Raw genomic sequence first — 26,341 nt, 5'->3', positions numbered from 1 at the left:
ATATGGTTATTTTGAAGTCTTGGGTAGAATTCCCATGCACAGAAGCAGCACTAATTGTTAGTATTTCATATATCAACACATATAACTGGGAGAGAGCTTTACTAGTCAATGGCACATCTAAATATTTCATTAACTAGCAATAATTTCTACCAGGGTTCACAACTGCAAGGCCCAAGAATGTGTTTCAAAGGCCAGTCTCCCTTTTTAGAAAACTTAAGAGGGACTCTCTGTCTTGATCACAAGTGGAGAAAAGGCTGTGTACATGGAGCAACATAATGTTATTTCATTCAACGCTTCAAACAACCTCTGGTTTATGAATGTAGGATATTGTTTCTGTATCCACACTTTAAAACACCAGGAAACAGACAGGTATTCCCTTGCAACAGTGTGTCCCATTGTCAGCCAGAAAAAGGATACCAAGCTACAGTATACAGTACATAGCAAAGGCTAGCTTGAATGATGACAACACTAGTGGCAGCAGTGAACATGCTCTGCAGAATCCCCTCTTGTGCTCACTACCATTCACAGACACCAAGGAAAGGAAAACTCAAGAATGTGACTCTTTTTCTCATCAGGTAACCACTTCTCATCCAAACACAAAGCAATTGTCATAGCTATTTTTCAGCAGGTTCTCTAGATATTCATTTATTGATCCTATTTTAAAAAATGGCTTATAGAATGTTTCTTTGACTGGCCACACAATATCAGACACTTCATGCCCTCTCCTTGCAGTTAACTAGAATAGTAGATCCAAACTGTGGAACAAGACTTCCTCTGAATTAACTACAGAGGTAATGGATTAAATGGCCTGGGCATCTGTTTGAACAGGATGCTCAGATATGTAATTCTTTGACCCTGGGGATGGAACTGATGTTTCTTGCTAGATGTGACAACTGTTACCTACACTTAGGAGCAGCTTTCTAATTCAGAGAACTTATACTCCTATATGCTTAGGAAATTTACAGATTACAGTCCAGGGTGAATAAAAAGGAGAAGCAAGTTGTGTATAGAATCTTTCCCACTAAAAATCTAGGGGATCTGGATGCTATTAAATTACCTAAGCATCCTTCATAGAAGATTTCTGCCACTCATAATTAAATACAGAGGTAGTTGAGTCTAGCAGTGGGTGTTTTTTCTGTTTGTTGTCCGTCACCCCACAAGGGATTTGGAAGCTGTGTACATCCCTGGTGTCCTCAACAGTTTCTTTCCAGTAAGAAAACAAAGACTGAAAAAATAATAGGAAACCTCAGAAGGGCTTCATATTGAAGAGTTGCAAATAGTCTGGATTTCTCTTAAAGTTTCCATGAATGAGGCAACTGGACCGCAAAGCGAAAGACTCATCTCATTGATCCCAATGTAAGAGGTGTAACTAATTCTTCCTAATTTGGGGGCCAGTGGGGGCCCTTCTCACAAGACAAGAATCAGCAACTTCAGAGGAAGGTCCTTCCCCCACAAAAAAACAAGACAAAAGCGTTAAATTCTGCCAAGGTATTTGTAATGGAGCAGGTCACTATATTGTAAATTAAAGTCTTGAAAGGATGAAATGTACTCATGTAAGTAAAATATGGAAGAAAGACTGTATGTAAAGTGCACACATACACCTCTTGCTGGTTAACAGGCAGAGTCAGAGGCTTGATTTGCCTTGTGCTGGTGGTGCTGATTACAGAGGTATTTTCTCTTTATAAAGTTAGCTCAGTGAGAGCATTGCTTTGCTGCTCTGGTCATGCTGCTATGTTCTAATGGTTGTTGTGAGTTTTTCGGGCTCTTTGGCCGTGTTCTGAAGGTTGCTCTTCCTAACGTTTTGCCAGTCTCTGTGGCTGGCATGTTGTGTTCTACTTGGTTGTGAGTAACCAGTTACTGGATATGATGTTATGTTAAGCTGTTATGCTGAAGATAAGCTGTTTCAGGTCCATGTGTTTATACAAAGTATTTTTCTAAACTAAGTTTGGCCCGTCTTAAGTTTTGCATCCAGAGTTAAAGGAAGAGCACTGAATTCTGTTAAGTTTCCACCCGTTCTCTCCAGGCAGCCACATTCTTTCTCTAATCAGCTTAAAATGTTTCTGCTAGTACAAGTATAGCAGATACTCTCTTGACAAATTCCTCCTCCTGTGATTCTATTATCACAGATAAACAGAGGGTGCTAATTACATTTTGAAAAATTTGCACATTAAGTATCGGGAAACATGAAACATAATGTGCAGTTGTGTCTTTATATTCTCAACTGGATGAAACTGTTTTTCAATATGGGCCTGATGTTGACTCTGTAATGTAGCAGCTTTAATTTTAAGCAAGGTGGTGGGGCTTTTTGCTTCTTTTCACAGTTTAATTTTATTTGCCTCCTGTCACCATATAGCATCATATGGCATTCAACTGTGTAATTATGATTAATAGTTTGTGTATATATTATGATGACTTGCCTGTCTTCTATATCCATGTAATTATGTCTTATTTCTGTGTTGGCAAGATTACTGTACTTCATTTCCTTACCATCCACGTGTAAATTTAATTGGTAGTAATTGTATTCCAACAGCTGGTTATAAACGTATTAAAACTATCTCAAAATGGTCTTTAATTTAATATGATAGCCCCTGTTTTAATTCTTCCTATTTCATTAATTCATCAGGTGCTTGTACTTCTTATCCTTTGAATAAATGCTTTATCTTCATTGTAAGTATAAATAGGCTTTATCATAGAGAAGAAAGATCAGACCAGACCACTTTCTCCTCTAATCAGAGTTTTTGTTGCACACATAAAACAAGACAGCTCCATGAGATGTCAACCCAAATTCCCTGGATGAAAAATAAGGAAGCATAGAGGATTGATAAATAAATAAATAATCAAAGCCAAAGTCACAGACAATGTAGTTTAATAAGCTAAACAACTGTGGTGGTAGAGTAACACCATCTGCCAAGGGAAGGTTCAATGAGTGAGATTTGTTCAGTCTCAAGAGCTTGCTTGTGATATCTGAGGTCTGCAAGGATTTTCCTCAGATAAGGTTTTCCTTTCCTTTCATGTACAGCTTAAGAACATTTTCAAATATGAGAGTTATCAGTCTTTGACCTTATTTCTTGTACTAATGTACATCTGTAAGAACAGAATGCCCAACATGTGTTTTAATATTGATCTTAGTTGCCAATTTAATATAATACTTGTTCGGTTCTTTTTAAATATTTTATACTTACTATTTTTAGATTTTAAATACTGTTTTAATGATGTAAGCTGCCTTCTTTTGAGAAGAAAGGCAGGATAAAAGTATTTTAAACAAATAATATATAAATAAACAGAAAGGGTGGTTATTGTGGGTCTTTCGGGCTCTTTGGCCGTGTTTTGAAGGTTATTCTTCCTAAAGGTTCACCAGTCTCTGTGGCTGGCATCTTCAGAGGACAGCAAACAGAAAGGAATTTCACATAGGATATGTGATAATGGATAATGTAGGTTTCACATTTATACTACAACCCATGTAAATCATATGTTGCTTTAGCCTTGCATATGAAAATATACTTAAACTGACTTTGTTTGTTTATTCACTCATTTATTGAGTAGGGAATATTTTTTTTATCATAGTCCACATGCCAAAGTTAGACAGCCAGAGTCAAAAGTGTACAGAGTAGCAGATATAACTTATATTTATAAAGTGGGAGACAGACAGGCAGACATGGGCATGGTTTAGGCTGAAAGTACAACAGGTCCACATCTGAACCTGTTAATTTTTAAAATTTATCATCTGCCTTTTCTCTGGAGAACTCAAGGAAGCTAACAAGACAAAAACAATATAATGTAAAGCTACTTTTATTACATTAAAACACTCTTAGGAGCAGCACAAAATATGAGCATAAAATTCATTTTTAAATAAAGGCCAGTCTTCCTCCCTCCCCTGGTGGTCCATCAGTCATCATCAGAAAGGTAAATGGCTAGCTGCAAAGAGAGAGGTAGTACACTTGTGCAACAGATTGACCTGCCAGAGACATTAACACTGACACACTGTTGGTTTTTAGACAGTGAAAAATTCAGCTGAGAGCCTAAAAACCTTTCTGAAACAAGATTTTTTTACCAGCTTGTAGAGAGGAAGCAAGACAGAGATGTCTTGAAGGAAAGAGAATTTCAGAACCATCACGAATCCCCTCCAAAAAGGATTCTCTCTCGTCTGAACAAAACATATTTCTAGGGAGGTTGAAGCATACGGGAGTTACACACACACAAAAATCCAGATCTCAGTTACAGCTAACGAATGTTTAGCCGAGACTGCTGAACCAACCACATCTGCTCTGAAAGAATGCAAATCCAACCATGGTGACAAATGCACTAGACTAGTAAACACCAATTTTGGACTACTGCAATGCCATTCTGACAAATATTTTCAACAAGTGGGAAGGCTCATAGAGAAGATCAGCCTGCCAATATCTGGGCTAAACCATTCAGGACCCTGGAGGTTCATCACCTGGATAAACCTCCATTTGTTTGTCCACCTCCAAGCCCTCTTCTACACAATAGATCAGAAACTCTACAATCTCCATGAAGCAAAACGAAGAAAAGAGCTCCTGCAGGGAGGTATTTCTGTAATGCAATTATTCTTCTCTCTTGTAGGTTACACACATGAGGGTTTGGAAAGGCCAGGATCAAGAACTGACAACTCTTTTCGTCCCTTTCAATCAAGGGGAAACTTCATTTAGATTGCATTCACCTCTCCTAGAAGAGAGAAAATGTAAAGAGCACTTTATAATATTGTGTGCTTCAGTAAGCAGAAAGAAGTGATGGTATGTGCTGTGCAGAGAAAGTCACCTTGATAGGCATCATTGGGGGCAATAGACACATTGCCACCTGACCTCTGTAAAAAGAAAAGGGATCCTTATTCAAGGGCAGATGCCTTGCATAAAAACTGTATCAAATATCAGATCTCCTCCAGTAACAGGAAATGGGGAGACATTAAGCTGTACTGGCTGAGAAGGTATGAATAAATTATTAAACATCATGTTCAGTAACAAAGATCTAAAATGTTAAAACTATAGTATTTTGCTTTTAATGTGGAAAATTATATTTACTTCACAGAAAACATCTATGTATACATCAATAGCACCAGCTCAGAGCATGTTTACTTGTGCAAGTCTTCAGCAGACAGACAATCCATGGAAACATGTTTTATTGTCTTATCTGTTTTTAGAAGAATGATTTTAACAATATTCTGAACTGTGTTTTGCATGAGTTTTAGTCAACCTTGGTTCAATGTGAAGCAAGACTGGATTGAAAAGAATTACATCTCATATTCACAATATAAATAACATGTGGCACAATTTTTGAGGTCTGTAATGATGTTACCTCTTTCACAAATTTTAATTTGATCCACAATCTGTTCAGTGATCCATGCATTAATTAATTCAGAGCAGGCTTTCATCACAGCAGTATTAAATAACATTTTGAAAACTGCTAGTATTCATAGATCAGTTAGTCTCATTCTATTTAAACACAACTTAAGAGCACATTACAAAACATCTGCCACTTCAATTGCAATTGAAGAATATAAATTGTTCAAAAAGAACAGAAAAATAGAAAGGGAGGTGAAGTTGCAGTATATGCCAAACATACATATTCCTGCACAGAAATACAGGAGGATAAGCTATGTCAACCCATCAAAAGCATCTGGACTAATATAACGGGTGAAAAATTAAAGGAACATGGTACTGGAGTCTACTACCAACTGTTCAGTCATGAATATATGGATGAAATCTTTGAAAAATGAATTGCAAGAATTTTGAATAGACATAATGTAATAGTAAAGTGAAGTTTCAATTATCTTGATATCTGTTGGGAGGCAAATTCTGCCAAATATGTCCCTTTCAAAGAAGACGACAACTGAGGGGAGATTCGATCACAATTTTCAAATACTCAAAAGATTGTCATACAGAGCATCAAGAGATTCCAGGTGCTTGCAGACAGAGTCTTTCCAGAATCATAGTGTGGATTTCGAGCTGATAGATCCACCACTGACATGGTATTCTCCCTCAGACAGTTGCAGGAGAAATGAAGGGAACAACAACAGCCACTCTTTGTGGTCTTCATAGATTTTACAAAGGCCATTGATTTGGTTAGCGGGGACAGCCTTTTTAAAATACTTCATGATGAAATGAAGGGCACTGCAGCATCTAAGTGGAAACAACAATAATATGTTTTCATCACATCTCTGGTTGCTGATTATTAAAGTAATTGCATTCTATAGATGCAAGCTAAACATGGCTTCAGTGTGAGCAGTAATGAACAAAGTCTGAGTAACTATTGCCCCTTCCTATTTGTTCTTCCCTCACTTCTATGTTCATCATCTTGTCCCAGGCTGACACAAAGAGCTCTCACAAAAACAATAGCTATCCTTTAAACAAAGGACTTTCATTGCGTAGCTAGAGCACATTGGCCTCCTCCAACCTGGTGCTTTCCAGAGGTGTTGGTATGCCACATCCATACTAGACCCCTCAACACCTCTTTTTTACTGAGTAATTGAAGACCTTTATTCATCTAAACATTTCCAAAAGCAGAAGACAACTCCTACTCAGCCTAAACAACAAAGCCATTAACAGTTTTTCTATAATCCACACAATAAACCCAGGTTTCAGGGGACAGATTGTATTTGGCTTCACTGCGGAAGGGATTGTCACTCTTGAATTGGCCTTCTCGGCCACACTAGATGCTGTCCCAAGACCTCTATTCAGAGCATGTTCCCATAGTCTCTTGAGACTGAAGGATGCCTACTTACTGTCATACAGAGAAGGGGCAGGATCTGTTCTTGAACATCCCAGAATGCAGGACACAATAATGGGCTCAAGTTACAGAAAGTGAGATTTAGGCTGAATATTAGGAAAAACATATTAACTGTTAGAGCAGTGTGACAAGAGAACCAGTTACCTTGAGAGGTGGTGAGTGCTCCAACACTGGAGGCATTCAAGAGAAACTTAGACAACCACCTGGCAGAAGATATCCTTTGATTTGTATTCCTGCATCGAGCAGTGGTTGGACTTGATCGTGTTATAGGTACTTTCAACTCTGTTGTTCTATTATTCACATCAAATAAACTTATGTAATAGAAACCCTACATGCTTTCAGCAGGCAGCCTGGCCCACAATGGCAAACTAGCCATGCAGACAGTAGTGTAAAAATATTATTGCTCAGTTTGGAAGGCAGTTAAGGTCCAAACAGATATTTAATATCAGCATCCTTGGAGCTTAAACACAAAGCCAAGTCCTACAACAGTGTCAGTGTGGGCAAGAGTTAGGGTTGGGAAAGTTTAGATCCAGAAATAATCTGATCAGCCTCCAAGAACTTAAATGAAACATATAACCAGTGGTTCTTAACCTTTGTTACTCGGATGCTTTTGAACTGCAACTCCCAGAAACCCCAGTCAGGACAGCTGGTGGTGAAGGCTTCTGGGAGTTGCAGTCCAAAACTCCTGAGTAACCCAAGGTAAAGAACCAGTGCATATAACTGCAAAGTGCACAGGCTTGCCCCCCCCCCAGCTTACAGAATACGAAAGATATTTTGTAATGAAAAACCACCTTGAAGTGATACCAATTAGACATGAGTTGCTAACTCTAGGAAATTATCCTAACCAGTAGCCACAAAAAATCTTAAGAACTGTTGTTGTTTAAACAACAACAACACTCCTTATCAATTGTATAAGAGTTTTATAAGCTTGGTTGTAAGCTTGTCCACTCTTATGAAAAGAAGGAGACACAAGACTTAAATGGTAGCACCAGGCTGTTGATGTGGCTGGAATTAAGTAAGGCTATTAATGACCAAATGTTGAAAGTTTGCCTATTTGTAAAGAGAAATCTCCCTGGACAAGACCCTGATGTTGGGAAAATGTGAAGGCAACAGGAGAAGGGGGACGACAGAGGGTGAGATGGTTGGACAGTGTCATCCAAGCTACCAACATGAATTTGACCCAACTCCGGGAGGCAGTGGAAGGCAGGAGGGCCTGGCATACTCTGGTCCATGGGGTCACGAAGAGTTAGACACCACTTAACGACTAAACAACAACATAAAGTAGGGTTAGGCTAAGCATACAGTACTTCAAAGGGGAAACCTTTGAAATCATACAGTCATTTAGGGTTCATTCACTTACTAGAAGATCAGACAAATCTGGCAGCTGCCTCTGTAAAGTGGTGGAAGTTACCTATCCACCCACCCAAGAATTCCAGCAGCGGCAGAAGCAGCAGCTGGCCCCCTAACTGACCCCGCATAACACGTCTTCATCAGGGCAGTCTTTGCCAGCTTTGACTCTTTCAGTCATGATAGATTACAACTCCCACCATTTGGTTTCACAATGTTTGTTTTCTAGGCTCATTTTTTAAAATATTTTGGATGGCGGATGAAAAGTTAAATGTTGCTAAAACATTTTGCCAGATTAATTGTGCATTTCTGCTATATTGGGACAAAAAACCCATGTTAAACTTTTTATTATAATCAGCCAGGCACACTGAACACATGTACTGAATTAGAACACTGCAGGAAAAGATTGGGAGGGCCTTTTGGCAGCCACTTTTTCTCCAACCTCCTTGCTTCCTCCTTCACTTGGCTGTCCATTCTTCACTATATTTATGTGCCTGTTGTTCTACAGCCCTATTCATATCTTACTAGTATGAACAGAGGAGACAGGGTGAAAGAGGTATCTGGGCTACACACTCCCAAACCTCCGTCTGCCCACCTACCCCTGCTGTTGCTGTGTTTAGGATACCATCCAAAACAGGGAGCCTCCTGTGGTAATTAATGGAGATGCCTGCTGCAGTTCTCAATCCTCTGCAATCAGTGTTCCAATACGCACGCACGCACACATGCACATGCACATGCACACAGAGAGAGAGAGAGGAACCCTCCATGAGGGTTATATATATAAGTCATGCTGCCTCTTCTGCACCCAGCATATTCAGCTGAATATGAAGCATGGCAGTCATGGAGGGTTCCTATATGTTTACCCCTTATGTTTATCCCTTGTATGAGAAACTTAATAATGATAGATAGATAGATAGATAGATAGATAGATAGATAGATAGATAGATAGATAGATAGATAGATAGATAGATAGATAGATAGATAGATAGATAGATAGATAGATAGATAGATAGATAGATAGATAGATAGATAGATAGATAGATAGATAGATAGAAAGGAAGGAAGGAAGGAAGGAAGGAAGGAAGGAAGGAAGGAAGGAAGGAAGGAAGGAAGGAAGGAAGGAAGGAAGGAAGGAAGGAAGGAAGGAAGGAGTTTCTCATACAAAGGGTAGATTAAGGGGAAGGGGGTTCAAATAGGAGCAAACCAGTTTTACAAATTCTCCAAAACAAATATGTTTTAGAACATCCCATCATTGGTTACACAATTTACCACTTATTTTTTCACTTAGTTATAGAAAATATTTCCAAGTCAGTATTCACTGTATCAAAATTAGTCCACACTAATGAACTAATTCTGAAACAAGAATAAACTTGAGACCCCTGCTGTTCCTTTCAACACACTTGTTCTTTCCCTGTGGATAACATATAAATTACGCTTATCTTATAGTGTCAAAGAATTCAGCTACAGCTGAAGTGAAATATTTTTCAGATTTTTTTCCTTCAGAGAAAATTATAAATTCCACCTCCCGCTCACCACCTCCCATTAAAGTGAGCTATGTTACCAAATATTCTCTCCCACTGCTAATAGCAATTCTCCTCCAAAGAACTGTAGCAGGATTTTGAACCTCTCGCCCACACACACACACACTGCCAGAGAAAACGTTCTGTTTTACTTTCTCTAAAAGGGTGGAATATTTCAGGATGCCACTTTCATTCTGGGTCTAAGCTCAGCCACCCTTGTTTCTAGTTTGCTGCTCTGCACAATTAGAACAGCTCCGCTCACTGCCAGACACTTCACCATCATAAAGACTTTGCATGTCATAAATTCCAATACAGCAGCACAAGTACTGTAGTTTCTTCTTCAGTAGATTTCAACTTCTAATATTCTATAGGTAAAGCAGTGTCAAAGCTTCAGAAAATATAATGAGGAAGTCTTCCCTTCTCAAAGAAAAAAGAAAGAAGCTGCATTTAATTAGGCAGATCTGTCTCAGAGAAATACAACTTCACCCAGTGGTAATTATGGCTTTAGCAAGTAATACACAAGTGGTTGATCAGGCCACAACCCTGAGGCCAGTTGTCAGCTCCTACTGACAAATATTTGCTGAAGTTCCTGTTCAACTTTCAGATATTTGCCAAAAAGCTTTGCTTTGGGTCACAGCCTCATGGTCAGCTAATGTAATGAATAGGTTCCCTTTGCAGTGATTACAAGCAACTCAGCGTGTGCATAACTGAACAGTTACAATTTGCTCATCCAGTTCTCTCTTACAAATTTAGAAACTGTAAAGATTAGTAAAGATACATGCCTCTTCACAAGCCAGGCGCGGATGGGAGAAAAAAAGCTTCTAGAGATACTTAGATTGAATGGTTGAATACTTAGATTTTACTTTGTTCCCTTAGCTGATTTGTAAGAAAATCAGGCCTTCAGTTACTGTGTGAATGTAAAAAAGATCCCTTCTCAGGCAATATGCATAAGAAACACTATAGTGTATATATACAGTTTAGAAGGAAAAATGTCTAGGCATGCTACTCCCACTCACCCCCAACATTCATGTACCTGTTGGATCCAGCCTCTTAAGCTCCCAGCTTTGCCATGTGGAATAGGAGGTATGCAGAGGGCTCTACAGTATTTGCCTTCACCTGAACAAGAGAGGGACCTCTGTGCATTTGAGAATCCTCTTAAAGCACATTTCCTGCATGGAACCATGCAGACAGTTCAAACTTCATTTAGGCACACGAAACCTCCTGCAGTCTTTACTGCTGAACTCAGGGAGGATAGGATCACTGGGTGTCCTGGTGCATCAGGTCAGATTCCTTTGCAAGGAATAGGATCCAACACAATACCTGAGTAGAGCTAAGTTTTTAAAAAAACACAAAAGCGTCTTTATCGTCTTTCTGTGACACAGAGCAAGGTTGAAGCAGGACAGATTTCCAATATTTCACCTTCTAATTCAATAATAATAATAATAATAATAATAATAATAATAATAATAATAATAATAATAATAATAATAATAATAATAATAATAATAATAATAATAATAATACAGTAATGATGATGATGATGATGAACTGTCACATAAGTTCTGACTTATGTCAGTCCTTCTCAGAGTTTTCTAGGTAGAAAGTACTGAGAAATGAGTTACAATTCCCTTCCTCCAGGAATATCCTGGGATGCTGCAATTTGTCCAGGGTTATATAAACTGATTCTTCTCTTCGAACACACACTGGAGAATTGAATTCCCATCCTCTGGGTCTGAAACCAAATACTTAACATGCTGAGCTATCCAGCCAGCCCTCTGTGCATTTCTAGTAACTCCTTCTACATATTCCTAATCTCTCCAACACATACACCACTATTTGACATAATTCTTGTTATGAAAGAAATCAATAGCTTAAATACTTCTTCAACATACCATCCTGTAGCAAAGATGGATGTGCAAAGAAGACTGATTTAATGGTTCACAACTTAAAATGAAACCCCCCCATAACAAAATACATTCAACAATATAGCAATTTACAAGTATAGGTCTAAAATTTATATTAAAAAAAGGGGGGGGGAATAAAAATAACAACATCCAGGAGAACCAGTTATTGAAGGCAGCTTTCGATAATTATGTTTTCACCAATTTCCCAAACATAAGGAGGGAAGGAGTTGCCGTGTCTCAGTTGGTAACTTTTTCCAGAGACTGGGGGCCACCACCAAAAATCCCTGATTCCTTGTCATTGCCTTTTTGGCCTTCTTCAGTGTGGTCACTTTCAGCAACATGGATTGAAAGGAGAGGGTGAAACAGGTAGTTGATTTCTGGGAGAGATGTTCCAACAAGTATTGAGATCTTAAATGGCTAGAGGCTTTATAGATCATAACCAGCACCTTGAACTGAGCATGGAAACTGACAGGAAGCCAATGAAGGCATGTCGAGACAGGGGAAATATGATCAAATTTTCTAATCCCAGAAATCAGTCTGGCAGCCACACCTTGGGCCTGTTGAAGTTTCTATACTGTTTTCAAGGGCAGCCCTATGTAGACAGCATTACAGTTGTCTAATTTTTTTTCCCCAGATGACCAGTGCATGTTACTAGGCATTTCTTATCCAGGTCAAGGCACAACTGGGCAATCAGCCAAAGTTGACAAAAGGCACTCTTGGCCACAGCTGATATTTGAGCCTCCATAGAGAGTCTGAGCTCCAGGAGTGCCCCCAAACTGGGTCATCTTTTGATGGGTCAACTTTTAAAAATATGCATGAAACACGACAAATAAAAATATTCACTGAACGGTTGTTTTAGTTCTCCTTATTCAACAGAGTGGGGACGTTAATCTCCACTGAAAACTTTTATGTATTGTAACTATATTGATTCTACTTGCATTAAGACACTGGGGCACCGATAATTCAATCTGAATAACAACAGTTAGCTCACTGAAGATGAAGGAGACAGCAGCAGGGAGTCAGATCCCATCTGATGTGAATTATACAGAGCTAAAGGGTACAAGGTAATTTTCCCTTTCAGAAATGCATCGAGGTCTATTGCTTATTGTTCTTGATAGCTCTGCAGATGGCTGCTGCACAGCTGGGGAAGGTTATGTTCTTGCCAAACAAAGTATATAGAGGAAAAAATGTATGTGGGAAACAGTTTCACTGAAACTATCATTATCACCTGTAAAATTAAGAGGGAAGGAGAGGAAAGCATTAAAAAAAGAAGTTGCAACTATATTTAAGCAAAATATATCCTCTGTAAAGAATGTAAATGACATCACTGACTTCTGCGATCAGATGTTTGTGTTTAAAGACATGGAACCCAAGCAAAACTCTGCAACAAATCTTTCAGGCTTCAGAGAGAACATCCCTGTTTTGAAGAAACATAACTCTGCATACCAGCTGCCAGGGAAGCACAATATGCAACAGTGGTTGCTCTAATTTATTTATTTGCTTACTCAATTTATATTCCACTTTTATCCTAAGAAGGAGCCAAAGCAACTTAGACCAATATTTAAAAATACCCTGCTGTTCGGCTTTCCTTAGGCATCTGGTTGACCTCTGAGGAAAACAGGATGCTGAATATGACGGGCCTGTGGTCTGATGCTGCAAAGCTATTCCTAGGTGTTCTAACGACTGAACCATTTGAAAATACGATGCCACTGTTGGTTGCTCTTGACAATGACTGCTGACAATCAGGCTGTAGTCTGACTAAGTAACATGCCTAGTATGTAGGTGCCTTAACACTTGTGTCAGATTTAACACTAGCTTTTATGCTTTCATAATTTCAGGGTTTGACTATTAGAGGTATCTTGAGAGGTTCAGGTTGTCCTTAAAACACTTCTTAGAGGTGTGATGTTAAACACTCCTCTGCCTCCATTATAGGATGACTCACTAAGAGCCCATTGTACCAGAAGTATAAACTCTGCAGTGCCTTTAACTCTCTAAGTAAACTCTTTGTTTTAGAGGTGGGGATTTTTTTTAAAACTTTGTGGGCACATGCTGTCTATTCCAGGTCTCTGCGAAAGAGAAGGAGCAATATTATAAATTAAATGTATTTACTGTGAATGTACTTATAATTTTTTTTAAAAAAATATTCAGTTAGCCATAATCTCTTATCTTCTTAATCTGCTCTTTGAATCTATCTACCACCTGAAATTAGTTTTATGTGGCTGATGCACCATGCAGCCAGTTGTACTTGTTTGTTATGCAGATATCCCTCCTCCTGTGCACAGCATCTTTTTGCATCATTTCAAGACCTGTCAGTGCAGTCCAAAGGTGGCCCACTGGTGACCAATCTAGATGGCTAGCAGTCCACTGCAATGGTCCACTCTTTACAGCAGGCAGGTGATGGGAGGTAGTACAGCCTTCGCCTCCTGAGGGCCATTGAGATTTCCACCAATTTTTCTAGTAGCAATTCATACACTCCCCTGGGTAGATACAGGCACTTCTGATACCTTTACCATTTAACACCTTAAACTTAGCCACCATTCCTTAGGGCCACTAATAAAACCATTAACATAAAAAAACCCAAAAAACTTTATTAAGTATTTTGGGGTTATCCCTTCTCTTTTGCCCCAGGCAGTTACTTGTACCTATTACTGACAAGTCTGGTGGCTCTTATTTGGAGCAGGGCCTCCAACACTGATCTTAATACCGGCAGATTCCTACCCATGTATGCAGTCCTTCTGGTACCAGTTTCCGAAATAATTTATGGATTTAAAAACCAAAACTAGCACCATGAACTCAGCCCAGAAATGAGCAGGAAAACAAAGTAGCCAGCACAGAATAGGTGTAGTATGATCTGAACACTTAGTTCCTACAAGAGTTCTAGCTGTCACGTTCTCTGCCAGCGGCATTTTCCCCATTGTCTTTGGGGACAGCCCTGTTACACTAACATCACTTGTCATTATGAAGGTCATTGTCATTTTATTTGTATGATCAACAGATCAGATGTGAATAACACAGAACAACTGCATAAGAATAAGCAGTATCAATACAATGAAGGTATGCATTACAGTTGCTCAATTAGCTGCTTTTATATACAAGGAATAACTCTCCATATATATAGCCACCCATGCACTGAGATCTAAAGAGAAGGCTCTCTTCTGTCTCTAAGTCTCCATGTATCTGATATAAAGGGGCTTGCAGTCCACAGAAAGGTATGCCAACCAAAACATGTTAGCCGGTAAGATGCCAGAAAACTATTTGCTCTTTCTATATGTAGTTAATGAATCATAAAACCATTTCTGCCCTTCCTGAGTGTCACTAAGCTTAAGGTATTGAGGCAATTCTGTTCTGCTCTTTTGGCTATGGGAAACAATGAAACCTCTTCAACTGGTAATTAAAATATCCTGGAAAACAGAATATCTCACTTTAAAGAAATAAATATAACAACTTAATTGAACAAGTTTTCTTGGGTTCCCCGTACAGTCATATAGACTGGACTGTCATGGTCTCTGGAGAGGTCAAGCAAGCCCCATCTGGTCTTACTAGCTTATGCCTAGAACTTAAGAGCATTCACTTCAGAACTGAAAGCCATCATAGGCTCCCGAGCAAAACCATCTGGGCTTGCACTCTAGCCAGTCCACTAAGAAAGTCTTGAAAGACTGTCTCTTTGCAGAGGAGACTACACCAGGCTCCCAGACAGAAAGGAAACACAAGAATGGTGGTACAGTAGGACCTCTGCATCTGCAAGGTTCCAAGCCTTCTCCTCACAGACACTGAAAAGTGTGGAAAGTAGAGAACATATACAACAGCAACAACAATTATTATTTAAAGAACAAAAAGCACCTCCTGCCCTCTTCAACTTCAGCTGCTCCTGCAAGTCCCACTGCTGCCATCAGCTTGACGACACAAAGCCTTCCAATCTCCCTTCCTCCCCCCGAACCCAGAGAATGAAGACGACTCACTTTTTTGTGTCCGTGCATGCACATGCACTCCTGATTAAAATCTGCTGGAGGGGGGGGTCATTCAGTCCAGATTAGCAGGGGGGTGGGGAATGGATGGGGAGGGGTGGGCATCCAGTAATGGAGACAGGGGAAGTACAAGAGTGGGTTTGGTCCTTCTTTTCCTCCCGCTGTTTCCTCATGAGCATTGGAGCTCTGTGCTTCTGCCTGGGAAACAAGACCCGGTGCCCAGGGAGAGGGAAGGGACAATGAGAATCCTGTCCCCTGCCAGGCTTAGTAGGGAGTTCTTCCCTGCTTCCTGTCTGGTCCAGGAATTCTTAAAAACTGGCCTGGATCCAAGGAATGGATTTCTAGTACCTGAGAGTTGATCACCCATGCTTAAGTTAAACCATGGGTATTGATCCAGTGGATATGGGGGCTCTACTGTACATACTTTGCCTACTGCATTGGCTCTGTCTAAAGTCAATAACATTTAAAAATTTTCTTGCACAGTATAACATAGTAGGAGGCACACTGTGCCATAATACTACCATGAACAATCTCATTAGTTTTTAGAAGAGAGCAATTATGAAGCAGGGTTGGATGGCAGACAACCAGGAAATATCAGGGATTTCCAGCTAAGTCCAGGAAAGAATATTGCTTGAAACTCTGGGTTGAGTTAATGTAAGGAAGATTCTCATACTCTTCTGTTAGTGATTAATTTTTTGCCTCTGTTCATCACCCATGCTTTGCTAGCAGGCCACACACACGGTCCTGAAAAGCTTAGAGGGCTCATCCTAAGAGCCTTGTGGCGCAGTGGTTAAACCGCTGTACTGCAGCCAAAACTGTGCTCACAACCTGGGGTTCAATCCCAGGTAGCCAGCTCAAGGTTGACTCAGCCTTCTATCCTTCTGAGGTCAGTAAAATGAGTACCCAGCTTGCTGGGGAGGCAATGTGTAACCTGCATAATTAAATTGTAAACCGCCCAGAGAGTGCTTGAAGCGCTATGGGGTGGTATATAAGCAGCACGCTTTGCTTTGCTTTGCCTTGGAAGAACATAACTTGATCAAGTTTCCTCTCATCATTCAGTTTAAAGCTGGAGAATCTACAAAATGAGCTTTACAGCCACAAGAAAGCTATGTAATTGCATGAGCAAAAACAAGTAATGGAGAACAAAACTTAAAAGGAACTATTAAAAGGAATCAAGAAACTTCAGAGCTCATAGGAACAATCTCTTATACACTAGAAATAGCCTACGATTGTAGTAATTACTGCAAATAATAAACACATTATACGATGCTGTTTTTTTTGAAAGTGCAATCCTTATTTATACTGCTACATATGGAAAACAGGTTCCATTTCTTAGACAAATAGAGGTGATAGCCTAGATTTCATTCATCAAAAGGGACTCCCTTTTCCTTTAGTTTATACATAAAGTTCCTGAAATTTCTGGCTTGTAGAGCAATGTTTCCCTATAAATGTTTTATCAGTTGATTGTTTACTTGGAACCTTGTGAAAAATCCAGGTACCATTAGAGATATGACATAATATGCATTAATCTTATTTCAGTGCCAAGAAATGAGCAACCAGATGAAGGTAGCACAACAGAATCCAAGCTGATAAAACCGCTGCAAGATCATAGAACTGGAAGGAATCATAGAAGCCATCTAATCCAACATCCTGCTTTAATATAGGATCTGCAGAACACAATGTAATTAATTATAGCATGGCTAGTTTCTGTGTAAATAATGTAAAGTGTCCTGAGACACTTTGTTCCACTATTGAACAGGTCTGACGTACTCTTAGGAAGTTTGTCCTGTTATTTAACTGAAATCTGCTTTTCTGCAATTTCTATGCATTTTCCTACTTCTTCCATCAGTAGCAATAGCGAACACATTTGTTCTTCAAATATATTCACATTTTTGAAGACAGCTATGGTATATTAAGCCCCCGCCTTAATCTTCTAAGTCTTTCAACTATTTCCTGCAAGACTTTGTTTCTAGACCCCTGATCTTCATGATTGCCCTCTTCTGGGTATGCTCTAGTTTGTCAATATAATTATGTTAGTCACAACAGGACAAGGTTCACTAGATAGAGCCTAACCAGTAATAGTGTAGAGCAGTGGTGTCGAACTGTGGCCCTCCAGATGTTCTTGGCCTTCAACTCCCAGAAATCCTGGCCAGCAGAGGTGGTGGTGAAGGCTTCTGGGAGTTGAAGTCCAAGAACATCTGGAAGGCCACAGTTCGACACCACTGGTGTAGAGGGTTACTTATCAGGGGTTGATCACTATGTTTCTCATCTGATATGCTCCAATGCAGCAATGTTTCCTCTATGCATTGATACAAACTTCCACACACAAGGAAAGGCTAATAGGTTCAATGGTGCTGCCTTGTGAGTTGCTTCTACAATGCATGTTGTCTTCACAAGACTTAATTTTGATGCCACTAAATGGCATCTCCTTCCAAACTGTGAAGTTGGAAGGGGCCTATAAGGCCATTAAATCCAATCCCCTGCTTTATGCAGAAATATACAACCAAAGGATATCTGCCAGGTAATTGTCTAAGTTTTTCTTGAATGCCTACAGTATTGGAGCACTCACCACCTCTCGAGGTAATTGGTTCCACTGTCTTACTGCTCTAACAGTTAGAAAGTTTTTCCTGACATTCAATCGAAATCTGGCTTCCTATAACTTGACCCCATGCACTCTGGGATGATTGAGAACACATCCTGCCCCTCCTCTGTATAACAGCCTGTCAAGTATTTGAAACATATTTTTATATTACCCCTCAGTCTTCTTTTCTCAAGGTTAAACATGCCCAATTCATTCAGTCTTTCCTCATAGGGCTTGGTTTCCAGCCCTCCTCTGAACTTGTTCCAATTTGTCAGCATCCTTCTTGAAGCGTGGTGTCCAGAACTGGACATAATACTCAAGGTGAGGCCTAACCAGTGCTGAATAGAGGGGGACTAGTACCTCACAGGATTTGGAAACTATATTTCTGTTAATGCAGCCTAAAATAGCATTTGCCATTTTTGTAGCCACATCACATTGTTGGCTCATATTCAGCTTGTGATCTATGACAATTCCAAGATCCTTCTCACTTGTAGTATTGCTGAGCCAGGTATCCCCCATCTTGTAACTGTGCATTTGGTTTCTTTTTACAAGGTGCAGTACTCATGTATAGATCAGTGCATCCATACCATGTGCAGCTGTCAGCCTAAGAATACTAACAGTTACAGTACTTAGAAGATTTGTATACCACTCTTCACCTAGAGGGGATTCCCAGCATTGTTTAGTGGACAGAGTGATAGACTAGGACTCTGGAGAAAAGGTTTCAAATCTCTGTTCAGCCATAGAAATTGACTGGGGGAGTGGAACAGGAAGACCACTCTTTAAATATCTCACTTACCTTGAAAACCCTATTATGTTTTCGACTTTGACTTGATGGAACTGCGCGCAAGCACACACACACACACACACACACACACACACACACCACACACACACACACACACACACACACACACACACACACACACACACTTCACCTAGAGAGTTTAGGGTGGTTTACAACAATGACATAACTGCAAAACACCAATTTATCTTCTGATATTCTAAGTTAATATTAGTTGTTTACAACCGAAGAGGTTTTCTTGAATCGAGTCATGAATTTAAAAAGTTAATACAGTATGCCTTTTTTAAAGGACATCAACCAGGTATTTTTCTGACTTCAGCAAGGACTGTCATTTTCAAAGTAAAAGGTGTTTTTCTCCTGTTCTTTGAATGTTGCAAGCAGAGACCATGCATTCCCCAACCCAATAAAATCCTGTTGCTCTGCCTCTTTTACAAAAAGAACATCGGCAGTGGCAAATCACTGATAATTGAAAGCTTCCTTTGGTGATTTTTTTGGCTTTGTCACAATGTGTAGGAGTCAAATGCACAGCAAAATAACCAAAGGAAGTCTTTAATCAGTGGTAAAATGCCACTGAAGGTGACATCATTTCCATTGCTCCCATGGAGTTTTGCAACAGGGGTTTCACACTCTGTTACCTCACTTACAATAAACAATTTAAACTGCCCTTAAACTGTGCTTCTCTCAAGATTTGGCAAAAAAAAAAATTCATGTGCATTACTCGTGACAAATAAAACAAAAGGGCTAGCATGGTTTAGCAGTGAGAGTGTTAGATTGGGTTTTATGAGAGACGGGTTCTTGTATACACACAACCATGAAACGCACTGAGGCAAAGCTGAGCCAGTTATCCTCTGCTTTGGATAGCAAAATAAAGAGAGATCAGCCATAAATGCATATAGAATGGTGAGCACGATGTGGTTCTCTTCAAGAAGCCACTTACTGGGGCAGGCCTCACATTGGGACTATAATAAATATCTGCACAAGCTAATCCTGGTGGTTTGTAAGTGGCGGCAGGTTTAGAGCCTGGGGTGATGGTGGTGGTCATAGAATTGACAGTAAAAGAGCTACACCAATGAATATGTGTAAAGTTAGTTCTTTAAAAAAGGACCTTATTATTTCTTTTTTATCATCTGAAACCTTTTTAGGGAAATATAATATTCACAACAACCACAAACTCAATCTCAACAGCAATGAACAGAAACCTTTAATAATTTACATTATCCTCCCCCCATTTTTTTGACAGCTCTTAAGAGTAGCACATACTTAAATTCTCAGCTAAGGTCCTGCAAGCCTGTAGATCAGTGGTTCCCAACCTTGGGTGATCCAGGTGTTCTTGGATTGCAACTCACAGAAATCCGGGTCAGCACTGCTTGGTAGTAAAGGCTTCTGGGAGCTGTAGTCCAAGACTACCTGGGTTACCAAAGACTGGGAGCTACTGCTCTAGAAAATAATCTAAATCAGATAAAATGGAATAGAATCATAGTCTTGAACAACCATTGAGTCATTGAGTCCAATTCCATACCAGGAAATATAGTAAGGTGCACAATATCAGATCTTGAAAATGTTCTTTTTTTGCACTACAGCTCCCATAATCCCACTCCACTAAGGAGTCTGGCCGCTGTGTTCTGGACCACCTGAAGTTTCCGCATCAGCCTCAAAGGCAGCCCCATGTTGAGCATGTTACAGTGGGAGGTCCTTCCTATTAAATGGTGGATAGTTTTAATCACTGCTGAATCATAAAGCCTTGTCTCTCACAGAACAGAGACTGGCCCAAACAGTGACTGTGTATTTTGCTTTATATCTTCAGTTCTATATGGCCTGGCCATTTTCCTCCCCTTCCTTCTTTTAATAAAAACTTAGAATTTAAACCATCTGGCAGGCTAAATAGTCACCAGGTAGCATATCTCAACACCAAGCAAAACCCACCCAACTGGGTCATGTGGTAAGTCCAGTTTAAGATGTTTTGAGGAAGGGCAGAGTACAAATGCATGTACATACAAAAATATTGTAATGTGCAGCTCTTCTACTTAATTTGAGTATGTGGTATAATTTAAAAGTTCCCCTCTTATAGAGCATATTATAATGCATAGGTACTATGCATATAATTCTGTCAACAAACAATTTTTAGCACATCATCAGGGCTACCAACTGCCAAAGATAACAATGTTAGCATCAGCCTGGTTACTACACATTGTTCAACTTTCTTCTCAGTTTCTAAGGAAACATTTTGTAGCACTATATTTATCTGAATGTCTTTATAAACACCTCTGCCAACACTTAAACTGTAAAAATCTCTTTTCCAGCTTCTGTAAATTAATAGCACACTTTACATACAGTAACTGAGAACACCAGAAGAACATAAAACACCAGGAGAGGGTAAATATTTGAAATACTGCCTCACCTTCTTCAGATCATAAAGCTTTCATTTTTAATACCATTTAATATCATTCTTGAGTCTGATCAAAGATCATGCAAGTGTTCAGCCTCCCATCTAAACATTACTTGCTTGATCATTTGCATAATTGGAGCACTTACAAGAACTTTAAACAGAATTTAACAAAAGACCTTGAAGGGGACACATCTGACAAGTTCATTTCTATGTAATCTCTACATATATTATTCAGTACAGTGTAAATCTGCGGGCATTTGGTATTAATCATACAATGTAATGTCTGTGTACATGTATGCACATATATTTAAAAACGTATGACAGAGTATGTGAGTAGGCAATGTGCATAGTTTCTGTGTTCCAGATGAAAAATATTGGCCATCAGGTGTGTGTGTGCGTGTGTGTGCATGTGCACATACGCACACACACCGCTTCAACATACATCACAAAGCCCTGTTTTGGTTACAGCTTTTTAAAACAGGTTTGGGGAGAGTGTGGTCCCTTTCGCAGTCTCAAGGCCATGCCACAGCCCACCCTGATACTCTTTCTTTTCCATTTCTCCCTCTCCTGGGGGCTTCCAGGGTGAAAATTCCTGTATTAGACTGATTGAGAGTATCCCCTCCCCAAATCCCAAAGTCAAAAACTGGAAACAACTATCCTGACACTTCTGTATGTCTTCCTTTCTCCCACCCCACCCCACCTCCATGATACTTTTGGGCCTGCTGCAACATGTGGCAGGTGCTGGACATGGAAATTTGTACACCAGTGGCGTACCACAGGACATGAAGGATGCGAACATTGTCACATTGTATAAGAACAAAGGCAACAGGGGTGACTGCAATAACTACCGTGGCATCTCTCTTCTCAGCACTGTAGGGAAGCTGCTTGCCCGTATTGTGCTGAAGAGGCTCCAGGTGCTTGCAGACAGAGTCTATCCAGAATCACAGTGTGGATTTTGAGCTAATAGATCCACCACTGACATGGTATTTTCCCTCAGACAGTTGCAGGAGAAATGTAGGGAACAATAACAGCCACTCTTTGTGGCCTTCATAGATCTCACAAAGGCCTTTGATTTGGTTAGCTGGGACAGCCTTTTAAAGGCTTTCCAAGATTGGATGTCCACCTCAACTCTTTAACATCATCCAGTCCTTTCATGAGGAAATGAAGGCCATTGTAGCTTTTGATAGTTCAACATCAAATCCCTTTGACATCTGAAGTGGAGTGAAACAGGACTGTGTCCTCATGCTAACTCTGTCTCGGATCTTTTTTTGCTGTCATGCTGAAGGATGCCTTTGTAACTGCAACAGAAGGTGTCTATATCCGGACTAGATCAGAGGGAAAGCTCTTTAATCTCTCCAGACTGAGAGCGAAGACCAAAGTCCAGCTGAATTGCATGCAGGACTTCCTCTTCGCCGATGATGCAGGTGTTGTCGCCCATTCTGCCGAAGACCTCCAACAATTTATGAATCATTTTAGTAAGGCCTGCCAAGACTTTGGATTAACTATCAGCCTGAAGAAAACACAAGTCATGCGCCAGGGCGTGGACTCTCCTCCCTCTATTACCATCTCCACACAAGAATTGGAGGTTGTTCATGATTTTGTGTACCTTGGCTCAATGATCTCTGACACTCTTTCCCTAGATGTCGAGCTGGATAAATGCATTAGCAGAGCAGCTACCATGTTCTCTAGACTCACAAAGAGAGTATAGCTTAATAAGAAGCTGACGGCATATACCAAGATCCAGGTCTATAGAGCCTGTATCCTGAGTACACTCCTATACTGCAGTGAGTCCTGGATCCATTGTGCATGGCAGGACAGGAAGCTGAACATGTTCCATATACGTTGTCTCTGATGCATTTTTGGTATCCAAAGTTCCAAATAGAGTAGTCCTAGAATGATCTGAAAATTTTAGCATGTATACATTACTGAAACAGCGATGGCTACATTGGCTCAGGCATGTCGTGAGAATGGCTGATGGTCAGATTCCAAAAGATCTCCTGCATGGAGAATTAGTTCAGGGAAATTGCCCCAGAGGGAGACCACGGCTGTGATACAAGGATATCTGCAAGCGGGATCTGAAGTCTTTGGGAATGGACCTCAACAGATGGGAAACATTGACATTTGAGTGTTCAGCCTGGAGGCGGTGCAGCATGGCCTCTCCCAATTTGAAGAGACCCTTGTCCAGCAGGCCAAGGCAAAGAAACCAGCAAAATTAGGGAGCTGGACAGGGGATAGATTGTATTTGTCTTCAGTATGGAAGGGATTGTCACTCTCGAATTGGCCTTCTCAGCCACACTAGACGCTGTTCCAAGTCCTCCATACAGAGCATGCTACCATAGTCTCTTGTGACTGAAGGAAGCTTACTCCGACCTGTTAAAGTGATCCATCTTCATTTTAAAGAAAATGTTATCTCACATTTTATCGAGGTTTTTAAAACCAGAGTTGAATGTGAGAATGGCAAATAACAGCTGCACATTCCCTACATCTTTTTAGGCTCCATCTAATTTAGTTATATTGTAGCAGATTGTGTACATGTGATATTATTATTGCTACTTTATGCTACCCTTCATTGTAATGTTGTGTTATAGTTACATTTGGATATATCTGCTGGTCAGTGACAGTAATAAAACTCATTCATTCATTCATTCATTCATTCATTCATTCATTCATTCATTCATTCATTCATTCATTCATTCATTCATCTTTTGTAATGTTTCTGGTTCCTAAATTAGACCTGGTTTACAAATGTAAATTTTTACAGACTCTAATAAGAAGGTTGCCTACCTGCACTGCCAGTTTTAGGTTCTTCCTCTCAAATATTTCTATCTCCACAAACGAGCCATGTTGCACTGGTTAAACTGCAGTCAAGCCTCTGTTCACAATCTGTATTCAATCCTGGCCGTTTCAGGTAGCCGGCTCAAGATTGACTCAGCCTTCCATCCTTCCCAAGTCGCTAAACTGAGTAAACAGTTTGCTAGGGGGCAAAGTGTCCCCTGCATATTTATGTTGCAAACTGCCCAGAGGGATCTCTAGCATCATGGGGCAGTATGTAAGTGGAAACAACAACAACAATAATTTGTTTTCATCACATCTCTGGTTGCATCTATATACAGTGGTGCCTCGCTTAATGATGTTAATTGGTTAAAAAAAACATCGCTATGGGAAAACAACGCTAAGCAAAACACCATTTCCCATAGGAATGCATTGAAAACCGGTTAATCCGTTCAAATTGGAACGGATTACCGTCCTTAAGCGAAAATGGCCATAGGAAACATCGCTAAGCGAAACAATGTATCCCCCATTGGAATGCATTGAAGCCTATTCAATGCATTCCAATGGTTTTGCGATGTCCATTTTTGCAATTTTAAATGTGTCTTAAAAGGTTCGAAAACAGTTTTAAATGCTTGGGATCGTTAGTGCACCTTCTAAAACGTGTGGAAACTTAATTTGGCTTTGTTCTGACTCTTCGTTATTTTTTGGTGAATTTTTCCCCCCATTGAAATGTATTGAACCTGATTTTGACAGCTGTCAAACCTGCAGTTCAATGCTTTCCAATGGGGGGGGGAATTCACCAAAAATTAACGAAGAGTCAGAACCAAGCCAAATTAAGTTTGCACACGTTTTATAAGGTGCTCTAACGAATCCAAGCATTTAAAACAGTTTCTGACTCTTCGTTAATTTTTGGTGAATTTCCCCCCCCCTCCATTGGAAAGCTTTGAACTGCAGGTTTGACGCTCCAAAAACCTCATCGCTAAGCGAATACATCATTAAACGAGGCAATCGCTAAGCGAGGCACCACTGTAATTGCATTCTATAGATGCAATCTATAGATTGGCTTCTGTGTGAGCAGTAATGAACAAAGCCTGAGAGACTATTGCCCCTTCCTCCTATTTGTTCTTCCCTCACTTCTATGTTCATCATCTTGTCCCAGGCTGACACAAAGAGCTCTCACAAAGACAATAGCTATCCTTTAAACAAAGGACTTTCATTGCGTAGCTAGAGCACATTGGCCTCCTCAAACCTGGTGCTTTCCATAGGTGTTGGTATGCCACATCCATACTAGACCCCTCAACACCTCTTTTTTTACTGAGAAATTGAAGACCCTTATTCATCTAAACATTTCCAAAAGCAGAAGACAACTCCTACTCAGCCTAAACAACAAAGCCATTAACAGTTTTTCTATAATCCTCACAATAAACCCAGGTTTCAGACAGAGAGACACACACGGCTTCATGCCAGTAGATTAAATTTAAAACACCCATAAGATCATCACAGAGGCAGAGATGGAACAATGTGCTTGTACTATATTATGCTGGAACACTTATAAACTAATCCCCAAGTGAATAAGTATGTTGGAAGGTTCACATAAAGATCTTAGTGAAGTCTGCATGTTGCCATGCTCTTGCCAAGTCTTCCATTAGCAACAGTGGAAGTGAGAACCTGTTTTGTTTCCTATAACTCAACTCTGGGATTTTATCCAGGGAACATTAAAAGTTGGATGTCAGTCTCCATGTTTGCCCCACACCAAAACTGTTAATGAGTAAAGTATACAGAACAGCTATCTTATAAGCCAAGTTGGCACATGCCTTGGCTGATTGCTTATTTGCTTAACAATCACTTTCTGAAAAGTATTTATCTGAATTGGGTAAGGCTGATACCCTATTTCCTAACAGTGAAGTGTTCTGTGATTGTCTGGGCGGGGAGAGAAAACTGAATCTGGAGGATGAAGACATTTTGATTTTTCTCATGAGAAAGAAAGAAATCAAACTTTCAAACCAGAACTCAGCAATACATACAGACCTCAATATTTGGCAGATCGTTTTCTTCCACTTAGATCTACCCGAATCACCCGATATAGCCAGCAGGGACGGCTGAGGGGCCTTACGCCGAGAGAGGCCCGGAAGGAAAAAAACAAGAAACCGGGCCTTCTCGGCAGTGGCCCCTCAGCTATGGAACACCCTTCTGGCTGAAATTCAACTGGCACCCTCGCTGGGTGTTTTTAAAAGCCTTTTAAAACTTGGCTCTTCAGGCAGGCCTTCCCTCCAGTCAGTTAATTGATTCCTATCCTTCTTGCTTGAGTTATGCCATCTTG

At 40.1% G+C, this 26,341-nt stretch overlaps 1 protein-coding gene across 2 annotated transcripts in view; it reads right to left on the bottom strand.

Annotated features, from left to right (window-relative positions):
• Positions 1-26,341, bottom strand: part of HTR4 (5-hydroxytryptamine receptor 4) — a 242,181-nt gene that overhangs the window by 111,706 nt on the left and 104,134 nt on the right. The gene's annotated exons all lie outside the window — the stretch shown is intronic.

This window comes from Pogona vitticeps, chromosome 2 (genome assembly GCF_051106095.1).
Source record: "Pogona vitticeps strain Pit_001003342236 chromosome 2, PviZW2.1, whole genome shotgun sequence".
NCBI classification, from domain to species: Eukaryota; Metazoa; Chordata; class Lepidosauria; order Squamata; family Agamidae; genus Pogona; species Pogona vitticeps.
This window is presented reverse-complemented; position numbering and strand designations above follow the sequence as displayed.